Here is a 22,722-nt window from a genome sequence, read left to right as displayed (position 1 = left end):
CTACTATGAACTAAACATCAACAAAATGGACAACCTAGAAGAATGGAAAAACTGTTAGAAACACACAATTTGGGGCACCTGGGTGGCTCAGTTGGTTAAGCAACTGCCTTTGGCTCAGGTCGTGATCCTGGAATCCTGGGATTGAGTCTTGAATCAGGCTCACTGCTTGGCAGGGAATTTGCTTCTCCCTCTGACCCTCCCCCTTCTCATGCTCTCTCTCTCATTCTCTCTCTCAAATAAATAAATAAAATCTTAAAAAAAAAAAAAAGAAACACACAACCTGCCAACACTGAATCAGGAAGAAATAGAAATATGAATAGACCAATTAAAAGTAATGATATTGAATCAATAATCTAAGATCTACCAGTGAAGAGAAGCCCAGGGCCTAATGGAATCACTGGTGAATTTTACCAAACACTTAAAGAATTAACACCAATCTTTCTCAAACTCTCTCAAAAAATCAAAAAGGAGGTAATACTTCCAAACACATTTTCAAGGCCAGTATTATCTTGAGGTCAAAATAAGAAAAGGATACAAGTAAAACAGAAAACTATCAGCCAATATCCCTGATGAAAAGAGATGAAAACAATTCTGAAGAAAATACTAGCAAACTGAATAATACTTCAAAAAGATCATATATCATGATCAAGTGGGATTTATCCCTGGAATGCAAAGAAGTTCAATATACACAAATCAACCAGTGTGATACACGATGAATGAAAGAAATGAATTATGTAAAAATCTCAGTAGAGGCAGAGAAAGAATTTGACAACATTCCATATCCATGCATTATGAAGACTCTTAGCAAATTTCACATAGAAGACACATCTTAGCATTATAAACACAATATATGACAAGCCCATAACTAACATCATACTCAACGACGGAGGACTAAAAGGTTTTCCTCTAAGATAGGAACAGAACAAGAATGCCCACTCTTACCACTCTTAATCAACATAGTAGTAGAAGTCCTATGTTAGAACAATCAAGCAAGAAAGTGAAATAAAGTTATCAAAATTGGAAAGGAAAATGTAAAATTATCTCTATTTGCAGTTGACATGATATTTTTATATATGAAAAATCTTAAAGATTCAACCAAAAATCTCTTGGATCTAATGATGAATTCAGTCAAGTTGCATGATACAAAATTAACACAAAAAAATCAGTAGCATTTCAATGCACTAACAATGAATTTTTTGAAAAGGAAATAAAGAAATCAATCACATTTCCAATAGCACCAAAAATAATAAAATACTTACAAATAAATTTAACTAAGGAGGTGAAAAATCTTTCCTCTGAAAACTAAAAGGAATTCGGGAATAAAATCAAAGAAGATGCAAATAAGTGTAAAGGTATCTCATGTTCATGGATTAGAAGAACTAATTTTATTTAAATGTCAGTAGTGTAAAAAGTCATCCTTAGATTCAAGCAGTCCCTGCCAAGAGATTCCAACAACTGTTTTTTTTTTTTTTTTTCACAGATTTAAAAATAACTAACTGACTAAATAAGTAAATAAAACAACTAAAACTCATATGGAACCACAAAAGTCTCCAAGTAGCCAAGGAAATCCTGAGGAAAAAAAAAGAACAAAGCAGGAGGTATCACCCTTCCTAATTTCAAGGTATACTGTAAAGCTATAGTCTTCAGAACGGTATGGAACTGGCATGAAAATAGACAGTAGAACATATCACAAGCCCAGAAATAAACCTATGTATTTATAGTCAAGTAATATTGACAAGGGAGCCGAGAATAGTCAATGGAGAAGAGACAGACTTTTCAATAAATGGTGCTAGAAAAATTGGATATTTACATGGAAAAGAATGAAACTGTACCTTATATTTTAAACTGCTTAAAAAAAAAAGAAAGAAACTTCAAATGGATTAAAGACCTAAATTTAAGACCTGAAACCATGGAACTCCTAGAAGTAAATATAGAAATAAACCTCTTTCACATTGGCATAGGTAATGCTTTTTTGGATGTGACACCTAAAGCACAAGCAACAAAACCAGAAATCAACAAGTGAGACCACATCAAACTAAAAAGATTCTATACAGCAAAAGAAAGCATCAACAATGTAAAATAAATAAAGAAATAAATAAGCAAACAACAACAACAAAAAAACCCCACAAAAAACCTACAGAATGGAAAAAAATATTTTCATGTCATATACCTAATAAGGAGCTAATATTCAAAATATTTAAGAAACTTATACAACTCAACAGAAACAAACAAAATCCAATTTAAAAATGGACAAAGGACCTCAGTAGACATTTTTTTCAAAGAAAATATGTGAAAGACCAACAAGCATATGAAAAGATGCTGACCATCGCTAGTCATTTGGGATACGTAGATTAAAACCACAATGAGATATCACTTCACACTTGGTAGAATGGCATCATCAAAAAGACAACAGATAACAAATGTTGGCATGAATGTGAAGAAAAGGGAACCCTTGTGCATTGTTGGTAGGATTGTAAATTGATTCAGCCACTATGGAAAATATATGGCAGTTTCTCAAATAATTACAAACAAAACTACTATATTATCCAGCAATTCTATTTATTATTGAGCCATAAAAGAAACAAGGAACTTGTATCATTTGGGACAACATGGATGGATGTGAAAGGCATTATGTCAAATGAAATAATTCGTAGAAAAACAAATACTCCATGAAAATCACTTTTTTTTTTTCAGTAATCCAAGTTTATATTTCTTTTTTTTTTTTTTTCCCAATTTATTTATTTTCAGAAAGTGGAACTTTGAGTCATAGAAAAAGATCAGACTTGTGATTATGAGATGGACATTGAGGGAGAGAGGAAATTGAAGGTAGATAGGAAAAAGGTACAAACTTTTGGTTATAAGATAAATAAGTACTGGGGATTTAACATACAATATGATGACTAGTTGATTCTTCTTTATGATATATAGAAAAGTTAAGAGAATAAATCCTGTGATTTATCATCACAAGGAGAAAACTTTTTTTTTCCACTTTTCTTTCTTTCTTTACTTTTTATTGTATCTATAGATACAGAGAAGATGGATATTAGCTGAATTATTGTGGTAATTATTTCACACTATGTCAGTCCAATCATCATGCTGTACTCTTTAAACTTCTAAAGTGATGTATCCCAATTATTTCTCAATAAAATTGGGAAAAATTAAGAAATGTTCTATTCTTTCTGGTTAAAATGTGATTGGACTTTTCTAAGCCAGTCAGTTCTTCCTCTGTGTATTTGGGCATTAGCTGGATTCTTACCTATCTGGAATGTTGTCAAGGTATTTAGGCTTTACACAGAAGATTATACTAGAAAATTAATGAATTCATCCTAATATGAACAGAAAATCAGAGAGTCATAGAACATTACAGATTTAAGAAATATTTTCTTGTTAGTATAGAAGAAACTAATTTTAAATTTGGAAAAATAAAACTACTATTCATTTGATGGCTGCATAGTATTCCATTGTGTATATATACCAAATATTGCCATTTGCGACAACATGGATGGAACTAGAGCGTATCATGCTTAGCGAAATAAGTCAAGCAGAGAAAGACAACTATCATATGATCTCCCTGATATGAGGAAGTGGTGATGCAACATGGGGGGGCTTAAGTGGGTAGTAGAAGAATCCATGAAACAAGATGGGATAGGGAGGGAGACAAACCATAAGTGACTCTTAATCTCACGAAACAAACTGTGGGTTGCTGGGGGGAGGGGGGTTGGAGAAGGGGGGTAGGGTTATGGACATTGGGGAGGGTATGTGCTTTTGGGTAAATTGGAAGGGGAGGTGAACCATGAGAGACTATGGACTCTGAAAAACAATCTGAGGGGTTTGAAGTGGCGGGGGTTGGGAGGTTGGGGTGCCAGGTGATGGGTATTATAGAGGGCACGGCTTGCATGGAGCACTGGGTGTGGTGAAAAAATAATGAAAACTGTTTTTCTGAAAATAAATAAATTGGAAAAAAGAATAATAAATAAATAAATAAAACTACTATTCATTTGAATGAACATATATACTTGGTTGGATTTGAAATCTCAAAGCATACAAAATGCTAAGTTGCATTTACTTATTTATTTGTTATTTATTTATTTATTATTTTATTTATTTATTTGTGAGAGAGAGAAAGGAGGAAAAGTTTGGGGGGTGGAGTGGCAGAGGGACAAGTATGACTGGAGGCTCCATTCCAATCCCTGAGATTATGACCTGAGCAGAAGTCAGATGCTTAACTGACTGAGCGACCACACAATAATTATATGTGTTTATAATTAAAATATTTTGTGTTGATATTTGCAATTTGGGCAAAGTTAGAGTCTATTTTTGATTGGAAAATTGAATAAAAGAGCTGCATTAAAAATGTGATTTATTTTTAATTCTTTAATCAAGAGATAAAATCCATGTCTTCACCTTTTAAACGGAATGGGCCTTTGCAACTGCCTTGACAAATAGAATGTGATGAAAGTGCTGCTTTATGACTTTCAAGAGCAGTTTAGAAAAGGCCATGCATGTTTTTCTTGGGACACTGGTATGGGAGCATTAAGCCATCATGTACTAAGTTCCAAATACCCTGAGCTGCCATATGGAGACAGATACCATGTAGGGAGGGGAAGGGACCAGCACCAGGTGCTTGAGTAAAAAATTCTTCTCTATATCCTAGTTTCAGCCAATGTCTGACTGCTACCCAATGAGATGAGAAAGAACTGGCCTAGCTCAGTCCTAATCTCCAAATCTGTGAGCGAATAAATGACTGCTATTGATTTAAGCCACTGCTGTGGAGTGCTTTGTTACACAAAAATAAACAACTAGAACACACAGACATCTCACTATTATGCATGCTTTACATAATGTTTAGCCATCAACTTGCAAAGATGAAAATTTGGTCAGTTGATCAGTGGTTTGTTTTTCTTAGCTCTAAATATAATTTTCCATTAAGCTCCTAGAGAGAGTACATTTTTGGTGCCTACCTGGAACTCTTCATGTGTGAATTTATATAAATAAGTTTTACCCTTAATTGTTAGTTTTTAATCCATGTGAATTTAAATAAATAAATTTTGCCCTTAATTGTTAGTTTTTAATCTATGGTATATTAACTTCAACCAATAAAACCCCAACTAATAAAAAGAAGATTTAGATAGATGATAGAGTTAGAGATATTCAGACAGAAGCAGAGATAAGGATAGGATAGAGATTTCTGTCCAAATACTAATCAAATCCCTAGATTAAAGAAATGTTTCATTATGTGTAAGAATAGGGCAAAGCAAGATTTGTAGTGCTGACAAACATGAATGCCTCAGTTGTTAAGACCCTGGAGATGAATAACCATTTTAAGAAGGAATGAATGCCAAAAAAGTGAATAGTGAGCCAGTGCCCAAAACTGTGGGTGAGGATTTATCAACAAGTCAGGTTATTGAAGCACCTCCTTCCCATTGAAGCTATCCGAATAACACATCCTTTTCAATATGTCGTTGAACTAACATGAGTTAAAGAAATAAAATCTTAATATTTCAAATATAACTTATTAACATATATTTAAGTTCTTTTACTTAATGTTTACTCATTTCATGCAGTCAAATATACTATTTGACTATATTTAAATATACTATCAGTATTATACACTACCAATTAATTAAAATGTTGATAAAAATAAACTTTTTAATTTTGTAGCTTGAATGTTACAATAACATCACTTATAATAAAAATATTGCAATATCCTACACAAAATTAATAGGAAAAGTAATTACTTCTAATTAATTATTTCATAGATTCCATTTTCAGATTAAAGTAGGAATGAGGTAAAATACCTCTATTTACTCATGTAACATTCAGCATCTTCTAAATATATCTGAAACAGAGAAGTATGACAAATCCATATTTTTCACTAGTATAGAAATAATTTTAAAATAAATCAACATTATCAAAATGAATAAAAGTAAGAAAATTTCAAATATTCCATTCCTTTAAAAATTTCTTATGAACTTTAATTATGTGCAAATCAATTTATGTATATTCCTACATGTACAAATTGTTGTATTCCATTAGATATTTTAATATAATCCTGTTAATTGTCTAAATTTTCCATAATTTTTTGATGATTAAAGAGATTGGTTCTCATCAAGACTGTCTCTGAATTCTCATTGATTGTTCTGCTTTGAATAATGTCAAATTTAAATGAATATTAATCTAAAAAGGATAGTAATAATTTCTAATTTGAAAAATAGATCTTAGCTTGTAAGGCAAAATTTATCCTCTAATTATTTCTTTGGTGTTGTCCTAAAACCTCGCATTCCTTACAGGAATGAATGAAATTCATTTTATTAGGTGAACAGGAAATTATTTACAACAGTAAAAATTACAAGGTGATAAATATGAATCATGTGAAAGTTTAAATACCACAACCAGTGTTAATTACCCATCCCCAAGTGATTATTAGAATTTAAAAAGGAAATAAAAACTGAAAGTTTCAATATATGACATCCTGATAATATAAATTGTACAGTACTACAGTATAAGAGTGCCTCCAAGTGGCATTCATCAAAACTCCATACAAAAAAGTTAAATACAAGAGCTTGAAGTTAAGCATTAGTGACAGAAGACCCTAAAGGAACACTATCCCTCTTTTCTTTCTGCTTACTTAATATCTACTCTTCATATTTATAATCTAGTTTAGAGGAAATTCCTAGAGTATCTTTAAACATCCAGAATTCTTGATTGTTTTTAAAACGTTTTTTAGACTCTTGATACAGTGTTTAGGTAGCTGATAAGTAATTATTTCGTTTCCATTAAATTTGTACAATAGAATCTGTTACTAGTAATACTTCCCTCTTTGCAGTGTTTCCTTGAAAATATTATCTATATTGCCCAGACCTTAGTGTATAACAGGGACAAAGGACTTATTTCTCACCTATAGAATCTTAGAGTCATTGGATCATCTAATTCCATCTCTCCAGTTTAATTGCAGGAGTTTAAGAAATTTACCCAAGGTCATCCTGGTTGATAACTTAATTAATGGAATGTGCCTGACAAGACTTATAATTCAGCATGTTTTCAAATATAATTGCTATGACATCAAAAATAGAGCTCTTCCCCATGCCCTAAACAAATGCATTTTTAGTAGTTTTTTCTTAAGTATTTTATTTACTTAGTTGACAGAGAGCACAAGCAGGGGGAACAGTAGAAGGAGAGGGAAAATCATGTTCTCCACCAAGCAGGGAGCTCGATGGGGGCTGGATGGGGGCTGGATGGGGGCTGGATCCCATGATCTGAGCCAAAGGCCGACGCTTAACCCTCTGAGCACCCAGGCGCCCCAGGATGTGGTTTCCAATTGAACCCTAGAACACCAAATAAATTTAGAAATTACCTAAGGCAAAAAGCTCAGTAACTGACAAATGTACCAAAAGGTTCTAAATAGGCTTTAAAAAAATTAATGTGTAGTTTTTGGGACTTATTCAAGGTTTATGTCACAGATATATTTAAATTAGTAGAGCAGAAAGGATTCTAAGATAGTAATAGGGCAGTTGAGTTTAGAACATAACTTAGAGATAGATCTGTTTGCTCTAAAAAGATAATCTTTGTAGGGGCGCCAAGGTGCTCAGTGGGTTAAAGCCTCTGCCTTCAGCTCAGGTCATGATCCCAGGGTCCTGAGATTGAGCCCCGCATTGGGCTCTCTCCTCCTCAGCAGAGAGCCTGCTTCCTCCTCTCTCTCTGCCTGCCTCTCTGCCTACTTGTGATCTCTGTCTGTCAAATAAATAAATAAAATCTTAAAAAAAAAAAAGATAACCTTTGTAGTTAAAGTTTCAAAATCATTTCATTTGTAAGTACTACTCTTTCCATTATTTTACCACTCTTTTCATGATATTTCTTCTAAATTTTATGTTTTACTGTTTATTTCCTTTCTTCTGTTTCATATAAATGATTCCAGGAAGGTATTCTTCTCTCTTTTCCCAAAGGTGTCATTTCAATGCTATTCTTTCCTAATTCTTATTCCTTTTCCCCTCTTAATTGCTTTTTATGAGTCTTTTTCTTTCTCTCCTGCCACTTCATCTACAACTTTCCTGGAATGAGTTAGCCAACATCAATAACAAGATTTAAAGTTATGTCTCTAAGGGGCTATAATGTAGATATATCCAGAGTATTAAGTACAGAAAAGTGCCTGTAGATTTTCAAATAAATGTGTGAATATCTGTATATGTAATATAAACTATTAACTTTTTAAACTTTTGAATGTCATGCTCTAATATCTATGGAACTTATTTGTCGTGAAATTAGAAAACATGTTCTAATTTAACATTTACTGTTATTTAATTGCCAACTGCCTTTTAAAGGTTGAGCTCACACTGTAGTTTCCATTAATTTCTTCAGCTGTATCCCATTTTAAATATTAAATGTTTTAACTTCTTGCCAAGATTCTATTTGTTTCAAGTAGTCTCAAACGATGACCATTGTTTTAGTCATGTTTTCACTACCTGCCAGTCTGAGCTCATCTCAGAATTTCATTAGTACACTATTTGCTCCGACATCATTGATGAGGTTTCAAATAATCCCAGGCTGACATTCATCCCTATGGCACCCAGAAAACATGACATTGTTTACCGTCATTCTGATTCAAGCCCATTGTCCAGATTTTAAACATTTCAACAATGCTCAATGTAAAGCCAATTTAAATTAACTTCTCTGAAAAAAATTGGGAACTGAACTTTAATGAGGCACATCAAAACTTGGCTATAATTAATATAAAAGCTCTTCTACATGTCTATAGTTGTTAATCTTGCTTATTTCTCCCATGATTAACTATTCATTTGTTTATTTTTCCCGTATTGAGTTCCTCAGATATTTTCTTTGATATTTGCATTCATTTTGTTAGTGATGAAAGATACATGTCAACCTTCATAAATATTTCAATGACTTTTAGTTTGGTAAAGATTACTTAACTTTTCATATTGCATGCCAAATAAACCCAGATGGTATGCATATATCAGAACTAAATACATATAATTATAAAGTCCAAATTAATATTTTACCACATTTTTGATGACTTTTTTTCAGAAGAAGGAATAAACTGAAAATGAATAAACCACATATTTTCTGGGCTTATGCTAATTAAATATAGCAATTTAATTCTTCAGAATTCAAAATTCTAAGGATAGAATCCTTTCTAAAAGGCAAAAAATATATATGGATTAACTAAATTATAAGATACTTAATTAACCATAATAATAATTATTTATTTATATTTATGGACTACTTACTTTTCAACCAGCTGTCAATATTCTATACTACATGTAGAAAAAAATGTAAAATTACTTTTTTGTATGTACTAAATGAACATATTTATTATATGCACTAAATGATGTTGAAATAAAGGTAAAGAAAATATATATTTTGAAAATTATGGTTGTTAGAAATTACTCAACAACTACTATTTGATTATTATCTCACAGATATCCTAAAATCTGCAAAGATCTTATCTCTTTAAATACATTTAAGAATATTCAAAGACAGGAATATATGCTATTGAAACTAATGCAGTGTTTTTCACTAAATAGATATTATTTGTTAAGTGACTGATATTAGTTGGCTGTATTCCCTATAATGGTGGTAATCTACCTCTAAGTGACTAAATTAGTCAATTATTGAATTAAAATCTCTAAATGAGTTGTAAGTTATAAACTCTCTAAATGAGTTGTGAGTCAACAATGTTTGAGAATTATTGTCCTACAAACAACATGAGCAATGAGTGAATGAGTGAATGAAAAATATTTAGGTGCTGTCTAAGAGCTCTTGGTGAATAAACAGCAACAATAAATCTATCGAGCTTAGACAGAATAACCTCAGAATATTTTTGAGTTATTATCAGCATCAATACAATGTGATGACAGAGAATTACTCAATTTATCTGATTATATTGTCTATGTTGACTGAATATGATAAATATTGTAGCTGTTTAAAGACATAATCAAAATGTCAGATTATAAATGATTTGTCTCATATTAAAATGACAGTAAAAGCTAAGAACTGATAAGAAATGTATTTATGTTCATTTCCAAAGATGTAAAGGTATCTATATTGGTAAAATTGATGTCAACAACTGACCTGGAAAATTAAGTCAAAACATATTGACAAGATATATCTGAATCTTTTGGCTGTCTCTAGATTCCAAAATTAATACTCCAAAATGGGAATTAGCTAATTTCTCCAATTGTCACAGTAGTAGAAATGTAAAGAGTAAATGTAAATTAAAAAAAAAAAAAAAACTGCCATTAGTTCACACTTTGTATTTGAGAGGATTTGTGGAAGCAACATGGTTTAGTCAAGAATATGAGTTTGAAGAAAGACAAATTTATATTTGAATTCTCTTTATAAAATTTGTTATTGCAGTGACCTAAACCAAGTCATTTCAGTTTGTTTTCTCTAAAACAGAATAATAAAACCTACTGTAGGTGTAGATTGGGAGTTACTACCATATAGGATGATTAAAAATGATGATACCACAATGTCTGAAACCTACTGGAGGCTTTGTGTATGTTTAGTTATCATTTCAAAACTGTGACTTACAACAATTACAATGATAAGAACCTAAAGACACCCAATTAATGAGGCACCGGGGTGGCTCAGTCAGTTAAATGTCCGACTCTTGTTTTCAGCTCAGGTGGGTTCCATGCTTAGCAAGGAGTCTGCGAGACCCTCTCCCTCTCTCTCTGCCCTTTCCCCTTCTTGCACACATGCTCTCCACCCCAATAAATAAATAAATAAATAAATAAATAAATAAAATATTTTGAAAAATAAAAAATAATAAAGATACTACAGTTGAGGGACTAATTGCAGAGAGCAACTGAGGTTCTTCTCTGCTATAATTAAACATACAACCTTTTCTTATGTGGGTAGGATTCAGTGAGTTCACAACCTCTTTATTTGCTTCAATAAAATTTGTAATTCGTGATTTTGTTCCAGCAGAAATGCTGTACTGAGGAAGAAGCAGATGTCAGGGCAATCTTCAGACATTCTGTGACTTGTAGCCTCTGTAGGGAGTACTTCTACAGAAGGAAAGTGGCTTTGATTAGACAGCCAAGGGGGAAAAGGTCCCTTTTGCACTGATGAAGACACCCTATCTAATGTTTTAATTATTAGATAACTGAAAATTGGCTGTTGGGGCATTAAGATATAGCTAAGAGGATACTAAAACTAAATAGTACACAGAGCTTTGTTGTCCATATTAAACATTATCATTAATATTTACATTGAATTGGGGCACTTGGGTGGCTCAGTTAGTTAAGTGGCTGCCTTCAGCTCAGGTCATGATCCCAGGACTGGGAATCGAGTCCCACATCAGACTCCCTGCTCCATGTGCAGCCTGGTTCTCCTTCCCCACTGCTTGTGCTCTCTCATTCTCTCTCTCTCAAATAAATAAATAAAATCCTAAAAAAAATTATATATATATAGATATATGTGTATACACACACACACATTGAATCAAAATAATTGATATTAAAAGATTGTAAATTACTTCTGCTTATGAGCCTCAGACATGGTCCGTAGAGGTCAAACCAATGACATATTTTACATAACTAAACTCATTATTTCATCAATGTGCTAATTATCTCAATATATAATCACAAGATGATAGTGATTGAAATACCAAAAACAGCCTTAACTATATCTTCAAGAATTGTGCAATTTTATCCAAGTTTGTATTAATATTTGTAAAGCAATTAGAAGATAATATAGAAAAAATATACGTGGAAAGAAATCCTATAGGAATTCAAGGGGAAAAATTCATAGGGTATAACTTGGGAAATTTTCACAAGGAGGTGAGACTTTAATTAGAGAATGAGTGCCATGTAAAGCTTTCATAATATACAATTTGGAGTGCAATTTGACTTTGAAACTCTTAAATGTTACAATTGTGCAGATTGTGAGTCAACAAATTTAATAGAGAAGAAATAGTTAATCAAGGTCCAAAAAAAAGGGAGAAAAAAGAAAGACAACATGTTTAAGTGAAAGAACGTAAGGCTGTATAATAGAAGTGAAATTTGTAGTTCCAATGCACATCAAGTAATAATATTTAAGGACAAATTCCAGTTACAAAATAAATCAAACACTAAATATATGAAGAAAGAAGAATGAATAAAATATAAAAGATACGTTTAAAATATTAACAAAAATTTTAGAAAACAAATCTAAAAGACATATTTTTTACTACAAAGAGAAGAAAATATGTAGTAAGAAAATATCTTTGGCAATAAAATATAAAGGGAAGTCTTCATCGTTATTAATGAAATTGTATAATATATTTAAAGATTAATCATCTAATGAAGATAAAGCTATTTGTTTTCACAGAAATTTTGTGACATGATTTTTTTTTTAATTTTAAGAGAATAATCCTGTGTATCTATGAAAGAAAAGCCATTTATTTTTGGTTATTTTGGTCAAAATGCATCTGTGAGGAAATAATTTAGATGTTAGAAACAAACAAACAAACAAACCCAGGTTGATATCACTAAATTTGGCTGAATATATGTTCTGTTCAGCCTTAATTTTCTTTTTAGGCTGTTATAAATTCCCATCTGTTAATCTTTAAAAAAAAAAAAGACATAAAAATAATGATTCTTGGGTGCCTGAGTGGCTCAGTTGGTTAAGCATCTGCCTTCAGCTCAGGTCATATTCCCATGGTCCTGGGATAGAGTCCTACATTGGGCTCCCTGCTCAGCAGAGAGTCTATTTCTCCCTTTTTCTCTTCCTGTGCCTCTCCCTGTGCTTATGTTCTCTCTCTCTTTCAAATAAATAAAAATCTTTAAAAAATGGATTTTTCATTGGAAAATTTAATGTGTATTTTAAAATGTTTCAAAATGTGAAGTTAAAGTTATTCTGATGAAAAGATATCAGATAGCAAAATCAGAGAAGAAATCTTATATAACACATAGAATAAAAAGTAATGTCGCCCTCGGCCCGCAAGAACGACAACCAGCCTGGCATGGTGTTAATGCTTCGTCTCTTTATTTCGACAACTTTCTTAGCTTATATGTGTCAGGGTGACCAATAAGGGGCCAAACAATGGGGAGAGCCAATGAGAGTCCTGTTATTATACTGATTAAATTTGAAACAGCCAATGACTATGTCCTCCTTCAGGTGGGCTTCACCAGAAAGTTCGGTGTTTACTTGCAGCACATTTTGCTGGCAGTGAGCCAAGCGCCATCTTGTAATGGCGGGGGCTATCCCGGCCGGAGGCGGTCCCCGACATCTCCCCCTTTTTGTTTATAAATTGCATTTTTTATTGTAAGATGCGCACGCTCCACAACACTCTGTCCTTGTGGGTTATAGGGTATTCCATGTATCAAGTGAATGTCAAGTTGTTGTAGGAAGGCTTTAAAGGGTTGTGAGGTGTAGGCTGGACCATTATCTGTCTTTGACTGGCGTGGCTTTCCCCATGCCGCGAAAGCCTGTAGGCAATGGGCAATAACATCTCTGGATTTTTCCCCCGTATGCACTGAGGCGAAAATTATTCCAGAGCAGGTATCTACAGAGACATGAACATATCTTAACTTTCCAAATTCTGAAACATGTGTGACATCCATTTGCCATATATGATTAGGTAACAGACCCTTAGGATTAACCCCCAAAGACGGTGCAGGTAGTAAAGTCACGCAGTTTCTGCAGGAGACTACTATGTCCCGTGCCTGTGCTTTTGTTATGTTAAATTTGAGGCGAAGAGTTAAAGCATTCACATGGAACAGCTTATGATAATGTCTCGCCTGTTCACCGGGTCCTCAATGGCAAAGACAAATTCTCCTCTGGTTAAGGAGTCTGCTAACCGATTACCTTGTGTCAGGGGGCCTGGTAAGGTTGTATGAGCTCTTATGTGGCCAACATAAAATGGAACCTTCCTGTCCCAAACTAATGTTTGGATTTCTTGTAATGCCTTAGAGATAGTAGACCTGGCATTAATAGAACCCACATTTTCAATGATAGAGACAGCTTGCACCACATATCTACTATCTGATAAAAGGTTGAAGGGTTCTTGATGAAACATTTGAAATGCTTTTATCACTGTGAGCAGCTCGGTTTCTTGGGGAGAGGAGCTTTGAAATAGGAAGGTCCAACTCTCTTCTTTGGTAACTATAGCTCCTACTCCTTGTAAACCTTGAGTGATAGCTGCAGCCATAACCTGCCCTTGAATAACACTGTCATTGATATCCCTGCAAACTTTAATATATGTACTCAAGTCTTTGCTTTTCCAAGGTCTGATGGCTTCTTTACACCACTTATTAGCTTGCTCATAAGCCAGCTGTTTTATCAATGGCATGGCTGCCTCTACCTCCCCAAATATTCAACCAGCTGTTTGCATCAGCCTCGCTACAAAATCAGCATATGCCTCATTTGGTCCTTGTATTACCTTAGACAGCTGACCCTGTAAATCCCCACTGCCTTGAATGGTTTTCCATGCTTTAGTGGCCACCGCGGCTATTCGCAGATACACTGCAGGGTTGTATTGTATTTGGGCCTGCTTTCCCATGTACGGTCCCATTCCCATTAACATTTCTAGGTCCCACTGAGGATTTCCAGCCGCTGCATTACGGCGGGCAGTGTCCTGTGAGTATTCTTGCCAGGCTGTTTTCCATACTAGATATTGCCCTCCTGACAAGGTTGCGCGGGCTAGATTACCCCAGTCTTCAGGGACTAAGTTCATTCCCGCTATGGTCTCCAACAAAGATACTGTAAAGGCTGCCTGAGGGCCATACTGCATGACTGCTTCCTTTAATTGCTTAACTAGTTTAAAATCAAGAGGCTGATGATACCGCTGGTTGTTTTGGTCCTCTAAAACCGGAAAGGCAGAGGTCAGGTCATGATCTCTCCAGCTCGAAGCCCTGCCACTACCGCATGTGGTGCAGCAGCTACAAGCTCCTTGGCATGCCATAGGATTATACGGCGGAGGGGCACTAGGCGTTGCTGGAGTCGACAGTTTCAACTGTTCAAACTTGGAGTACATTTTACGGTCTAACTTTTCCCCTGACATTTCTTCTTCCTCTTCACTAGAACTACCCCCCTCTGAGGCACAAGAAGACCACTCTTTAGATACTTCAGATCCCATTATGAACACAAAGACAACAGACGCAGACGTTAAAGACACTAACCAACACATTGACTTTTTACGCGCATATACTTCAGTCGGCCTTTACTCCCCGCTTTACCGCGGAAGAAAATCCCGGCTCTACGGCCGCCCGCTTCTTATTGCGGTCTTGTACAAGATTCCCACCACTTTAATCGTATTCCCTTAAGAAAATCCCGGCTCTATGGCCGCCCGCTTCTTATTGCGGTCTTGTACAAGATTGCCACCACTTTAATTGTGGTTCCTTCACCGCTTACCTGTGGTTTTTCTCCTTGCAAGGTTTACTTACTCGTTAACTATTCCCGGGTCTCGGCACCATTTGTCGCCCTCGGCCCGCAAGAACGACAACCAGCCTGGCATGGTGTTAATGCTTCGTCTCTTTATTTCGACAACTTTCTTAGCTTATATGTGTCAGGGTGACCAATAAGGGGCCAAACAATGGGGAGAGCCAATGAGAGTCCTGTTATTATACTGATTAAATTTGAAACAGCCAATGACTATGTCCTCCTTCAGGTGGGCTTCACCAGAAAGTTCGGTGTTTACTTGCAGCACATTTTGCTGGCAGTGAGCCAAGCGCCATCTTGTAATGGCGGGGACTTTCCCGGCCGGAGGCGGTCCCCGACAAAGTAAACCATGATATTTAAAATTATCTGACTTGAGGGAATTGAATAGAAAGATTTTAGACTGTATTTATTTAGTTATTAGGAATTTGTGTCTATGTTTGTATGCAATAATAAATTTTATGTCTGTGTAATGCAAGTTAAAAACCACCTCAAAATTCTGGTTCAGAAAGATTTATAATCTTCCAGAGCTGAAGATATAACTTCGATAGGTATCAGGAATTGTGAAAACAGAGTTGTCACAATTTAATTACTTCTGTAGTTTCCAGAACTGGAAAACACAATAATATCATAAATCATTCTATAGTGGAAAATACCAAACATTTACATACATGTACTAGACATGACTTAGCAGCAGACCCACTAAATGCCTACCTTCTATAAATTAGGAATTAGGAAATTATCTTCACTCCTCTTGACATCTATTTCTGCACATTTTTCTGCATCATTTCCCAGGTGATCTTATTCTATCCCTTTATAAATCAAATATTTTCTAAGGATAATAGCCTTGCGTTAAAACAAATAGCCGTAGACATTTTAGTGTGAACTCAACAGAACCAACATTTATTGAAAACATAGTATTGCTAAAAGTAGGATGGATAATGTGGGAACTTTAAAGATTAACCACGTAATTTATTTGCTTTCAAGAATATTGAAAGGGGGTAGATATAGATATAGTTACGAATAAAAACATATACATATCACAAAGTGTAATTTGCTGTTGACCATCAAAGTGTTTTAATTTTGTATAACAAAGAAGCAACTGTGATGAGGTGCCTGGGTGGCTCAGTCAGCGAAGCATCTGCCTTTGGCTCAGGACATGATCTCAGCTCCATATCAGGCTCCCTGCTTAGTGTGGAGCCTGCTTCTCTCTCTCTCCCTCTGCCCATCTCCACCTCCCATTGCGCTAGTTCTCTCTCTCACTCTCTTGATCTCTCTCTCAAATAAATAAATAAAATCTTTAAAAAGGAGAAGAAGAAGCAGCAGCAGCAGCAGCAGCATCTGTGGAACCACAGAAGGAATTGTTTTGAATCCACGGCGGGGGATGGGGGGAGAGTGCTTCAATCATGGCATATGTAGCGTTTGAGAGGACTCTTAGCGAATGTGTAGCTTTTAGTTGGTGACATACAAAATTCAGACAGGAGATATGAATGGGAGAGGAGGAACTCCAGAACATATTTTTGAAGGTGTGGGGACAGAATATAGGATTTATCTTTTGGGGTAGAAAGGAGGAGTATGAATATATTTTAGAGCAAGAAGCTCCTTCTGTAGCTATTGTGTATTGTTCTCCTGTCAGAATTATAGGACCATTTTTCACACCTCACCTTGAAATACTGCTAGTATTTCTACTATGCTGCTTTTGAATTTGGTGAGTCTTTCATATGTACAACTTTCATTCGGAAAACTGATTATCAAAATGAACAAACTCACTTAGGTTTCCTTTGATTATAAGTAATTTTATTTTAGCTAAGTTTTGGAATTTTCTTTGGTTAGATTTGACTAAGAAGAAAATTGAAACCTGGGGTCAACTTTATTTTAGTTGAGCTTCACAATACAGCCAATTGTTTTTTCTTTCCAGTGTAATCTGTTTAAGCAAACAGCTTTCAGACTTACACAGGCTATGTAGATTTGCATTTAGCCAGGAAAAGCTGATGAAACTCCTATTCGAAAGTTGGAAATGTTTCACTTTCTAGAATTTAATATGTATTGAACTTCAATATGGTCATCTATGGAATTTTGATGAGATTGCCCAAGATGCACAGGGCATTTATTAATTGCTCATGATAGAATTCAAAATTTCACTCCTCCTATGTAAAATTCATAATCAATTATTTTATTTTATTTTTAATTGAAATATAGTTGACATACAGTATATATTAGTTTCAGATGTATAACATAGTGATTAGACAATTATATACATTATAAAACGCTCACCACAGTAAGAGCACTTACCATCTGTCACCATACAAGGTTTTCATACATAATCAATTATTTTTATTTATTGTTTATTTATTTTTTTTTATTTTATTTATTTTTTTGACAGAGAGAGAGCCAGAGAGAGAGGGAACACAAGCAGGGGGAATGGGAGAGCAGAAGCAGGCTTCCCGCTGAGCAGGGAGCCCAGTGCAGGGCTCAATCCCAGGATCCTGGGATCATGACCTGAGACAAAGGCAGATGCCTGAGCCACCCCCCAGGTGCTCCTCATAATCAATTATTTTTAAATTTATAGGTCTCAGGTGGATAGCACTTATGACCCAATAAAAATATAGTGGGTAAAATTCTATCATGCTCAAAGAGATGCAAGGAGTAAATGAATGTGAGGCTGCATTGACAATACAGGCCCACACTCTAAAAAGCAATCTTTTCATGGTTTTTCTGCCTGCTTTGCAGAGATCACATGGAATATCCAAGAGAGACCATATTGTTAGCATAGAAGGGCATTTAGTGTCTATTCAAGTCTCTTTGAACTTTTCAGCAGAAAACTTGGTAATAACTTTGTAACTAGCTGGTGCTATGCCTGTGACTCTCATTTTTTTTTTTTCCTTTTTAAAAAAGATTTTATTTATTTATTTGAGAGAGAGAGAGCACCAGCAGGGGGAGCGTCAGGGAGAGGGAGAAGCAGTCTCCCGCTGAGCAGGGAGCCTGCCTTGGGGCTCAATCCCAGGACCCTGGGATTATGACCTGAGCTGAAGGCAGACGCTTAACCAATTGAGCCACCCAGGTGTCCCTCTGACTCTCATTTTCTAATGTGTAAATTGGAAGCCAGTGAAAAGAAGCATAACCAGCACTGCCTATTCTTAAAAAACCAACCCTCTCTCCGACCCATTTTACATTCTGTAATACCCATTTGAACATCCATCATGCATGAGGACTAAATGAATATTTTCAGAAATACTCTCTAAAAATAGATGAATGGATAAAGATGTTGTAAACACACAATGGAATATTATTTGGTCATAAAAAAACAAAACATTGTCATTTGCAAGAACATGGATAGATCTGGAGGATATAATGCCAAGTGAAATAAGTCATATAACAAGACATGGAGGACTTAGAGAAATGGGTTCAAGGAGATATAATAATGAAAGGGCACTTGTCACAGATGTCATGAAAAGAAGGGCCATCTGTACCCCAATGTTTATAGCAGCAATGGCCACGGTCGCCAAACTATGGAAAGAACCAAGATGCCCTTCAACAGATGAATGGATAAGGAAGATGTGGTCCATATACACTATGGAGTATTATGCCTCCATCAGAAAGGATGAATACCCAACTTTTGTAGCAACATGGACGGGACTGGAAGAGATTATGCTGAGTGAAATAAGTCAAGCAGAGAGAGTCAATTATCATATGGTTTCACTTATTTGTGGAACATAACAAATAGCATGGAGGACAAGGGGTGTTAGAGAGGAGAAGGGAGTTGGGGTAAATTGGAAGGGGAGGTGAACCATGAGAGACTATGGACTCTGAAAAACAATCTGAGGGGTTTGAAGTGGCGGGGGGGTGGGAGGTTGGGGTACCAGGGCACGGATTGCATGGAGCACTGGGTGTGGTGAAAAAATAATGAATACTGTTTTTCTGAAAATAAATAAATTGAAAAAAAAAAAGGGCATCTGTCTTTGAGATGATGAACAACAATGAACAGTGGTTCTCAAACTTGAGTGTGAATGGGAAACTATGGAGATACTGCTCTAAATCATTAAGTATAGAGGGTCTTTTTTTTAATTTTAAGATTTTATTTATTTATTTGACAGAAAGAGCCATCACAAGTAGGCAGAGAAGCAGGCAGAGAGAGGGAGGAAGCAGGCTCCCCACTGAGCAGAGAGTCCGATGTGGGGCTCGATCCCAGGATGGTGAGTTCATGACCCAAGCCAAAGGCAGAGGCTTAACCCACTGAGACACCCAGGCATCTGAAGTATACAGGGTCTTAAGACCCTGCATTTTCATTAAGTCTTTGACAAAGAAATGCCAGTGTTGCTGGCCAGGAGACTGCACTCTGAGTAGCAAATGATAAGAGACACTCAGAAAACCTGGGAATAACCAGTGAGGCATGGAGACAGGGAAAAGATTTTTCATATATGTGCCCAAGCAGATGTGATACAGAATCTCACTGGGATCAGAAAGAATATTAAATCCATGCTCTGTTATGGCAATACTTGCCACCCAGAGTCATTTAACAACCACACAAGTTGAGCCTTGATTCTGGAAATTACTTGGCAATTGATATTTTAGCTAAAAAAAATATCTACCTCTTTGTAGGCAACCTATTTGAATACCTAGAAAAACACCAGGTCCTAAGAAGAGATAAGAAATTGAAAACATTAAGAAGGAAGGCAGAATTAAGAAATGTGAATCAAAAAAAGTGATTAAACCATTGAAAATAAGACTGGGAAGATAACTGCTTTGGTCATCTGCGTATAATAAAATAATGTGGTTTTTGTTTTGTTTTGTTTTTCTTTCTGAGCTCTAGTATATCACTTTCTTTTTTACTGTCCAAATATGTTTCTTTAAAATTTTTTCTGATATAACTTATTTGCTTCAAAGATTCATTTCTTTTTCTTTAATTTGTAGTAATATTCCTTCTTTGTATCACCAGGTAAGGACAGTCTATGAAACCCCAACAGTGGACTTGGGCAAAGCAAGGACCTTAGGCTTTTCGGTTTTCTCCGGGCAGATCCAAAAGTTCTTATGCTCATTCAGCAGTGAGTTAATGACATAGTCAGGACCAAAACTCAGATTTTAAATTCTCATTTCACTTCTCTCTTCACATTATCAAATGCTTCTTATTTATTTTATTTGGGTGTTATATAAAATCAAAAGATTTGAAACTAGAAGAGCTGGGTTCAAATTCTAGCTTGGGTAATCTTGGGAAATGTAATCTTTCTGAACCTATTACCTCATCTAAAAAATAAAGAGAATTGTAATATTTCAAAGTGATGGAAGATTATATAACATTTGGCTATCTATCAATTACTATATAAGAATAAAAATTACAAAAATAAAAAAATTTAAAAAACAAGTTACAAAAATAAGAATTATCATCAGGCAATTATGTTGCTCTTATGTAAATAATCCACTGGGGATTATAAATTAATGTTTCTAATGCTATCCTAGTATGTTTTTATTAACCTTTTTTCAAAACAAACCTCTCATTAATGAATTTATAATCCAAATAAAGGTTGTCTATAATTATTGTCTAGAAATATCATGTGTATTCCATACTAGCTATTATAACAACCTCTTCTTTTTTTTTTTAGATTTTATTTATTTATTTGATAGAGAGACACAGCAAGAGAGGGAATACAAGCAGGGGGTGTAGAAGAGGGAGAAGCAGGCTCCCCGCTGAACAGGGAGCCCAATATGGGGCCTAATGCCAGGATGCTGGGATCACGACCTGAGCCGAAGGCAGAGGCTTAACCCACTGAGCCACCCAAGTGCCCCTATAACAACCTCTTTTATGTTAAATATTAAATTTTTAAGAAGGTCTAATATATATATATATTATATATATATATATATTTTTTTTTTTTTTTTTTTTTTTTTTGACAGAGAGGGATCACAAGTAGGCAGAGAGGCAGGCAGAAAGAGAGAAAGGGAAGCAGGCTCCCTGCTGAGCAGAGAGCCAGATGTGGGGCTCGATCCCAGGACCCTGGGATCATGACCTGAGCCGAAGGCAGAGGCTTTAACCCACTGAGCCACTCAGGTGTTTTATCTTTTATTTTATAATATGTTATATTTTATAATATGTTATATTTTATATTTTATAATATATTTTATAATATGTTATTACTCATTTGTTTCTTATTAGGAATAGTTCATCTTAGTGTTCTTCCCAGTGCTTTGGTGCCTAAATCCAAATATTTTTCTCACCACCCACAGATCTAGATTGAGGTTAATCACTTTTTTCTGATATTTTACAAATATTGCTTCTGAAATTTCTCCTTTAGAATTAGACAACAACAGGAATGAAGGTGATTTGACACATAAAATATTTTAATTTTCAAATAGTCATAAGATTTAAAGTTCCATTTTGAATAAATGATTTCAACAATTACATTGTATTTCTTGAACAGCAATCCAACTCAGCAATCAAATGACTGAAATTTGATACTTTTGAACTGTCTCACTAATATCATATGTAGGTTAAGTTCTTTCTCTGTGGGGAAAAATATTATAAGAGGATTCCAGGATCTTCTGCTTGCAAGATCAAATAGAGAAGAGGCAAAGGGAGCTATATAGAGGACAAGTGAATCAGCAATCACTTTCATTTCTGTTCATGGAAATACAATGGAAAAAAGGAGAATTTTACAAAAAATCATCCACTCAAAGAAATACACAAGCTGAGATATTTCTAGCTGCAGTTTATTTCTAAACCAGTGAGACTGAAAGGCAAACTTCCTTAAACCCTTTCTGTTCCTCTCTGTTTATCTACTGACAACGATGAAATGTTTTAGAGTATTTTAACTCTTTGACTAAAAAGAAAAATTTTAACAAAATCTACTTACCTATATTCATAAAGGTAATATTTCTGGGAGACCATAATTAAGGAATAATTTTCAAGATCTGATGGTGGGTTTCTCTAAAACAACAAAAATAAAAGAAGGAAATTTAATTACTCTATATCTGCCAGTTTTTTTCATATAAGCCTATGAAGTAGTCATTAACAATAAAGAGTATATGAAGAAATTGAGGGGCACCTGGGTGGCTCAGTGGGTTAAAGCCTCTGCCTTCAGCTCAGGTCATGGTCTCAGGGTCATGGGATCTAGCTCTGCATCAGGCTCTCTGCTCAGCAGGGAGCCTGCTTCCCTCTCTCTCTGCCTGCCTCTCTGCCTACTTGTGATCTCTCTCTGTCAAATAAATAAATAAAATATTTAAAAAAAAGAAATTGAGATCTAGTAGGTTATATAATGTGCCAAATATCATGCAGCCATTAAGTGCAAGAAGCTTGGATTCTCCAAAAACAATGGTCAGTCACATTTCTTTTTATCCCCAGATATGTCATTA

Source organism: Neovison vison, chromosome 3 (genome assembly GCF_020171115.1).
Source record: "Neovison vison isolate M4711 chromosome 3, ASM_NN_V1, whole genome shotgun sequence".
NCBI lineage: Eukaryota > Metazoa > Chordata > Mammalia > Carnivora > Mustelidae > Neogale > Neogale vison.
Note: the sequence above shows the minus strand (reverse complement) of the source record.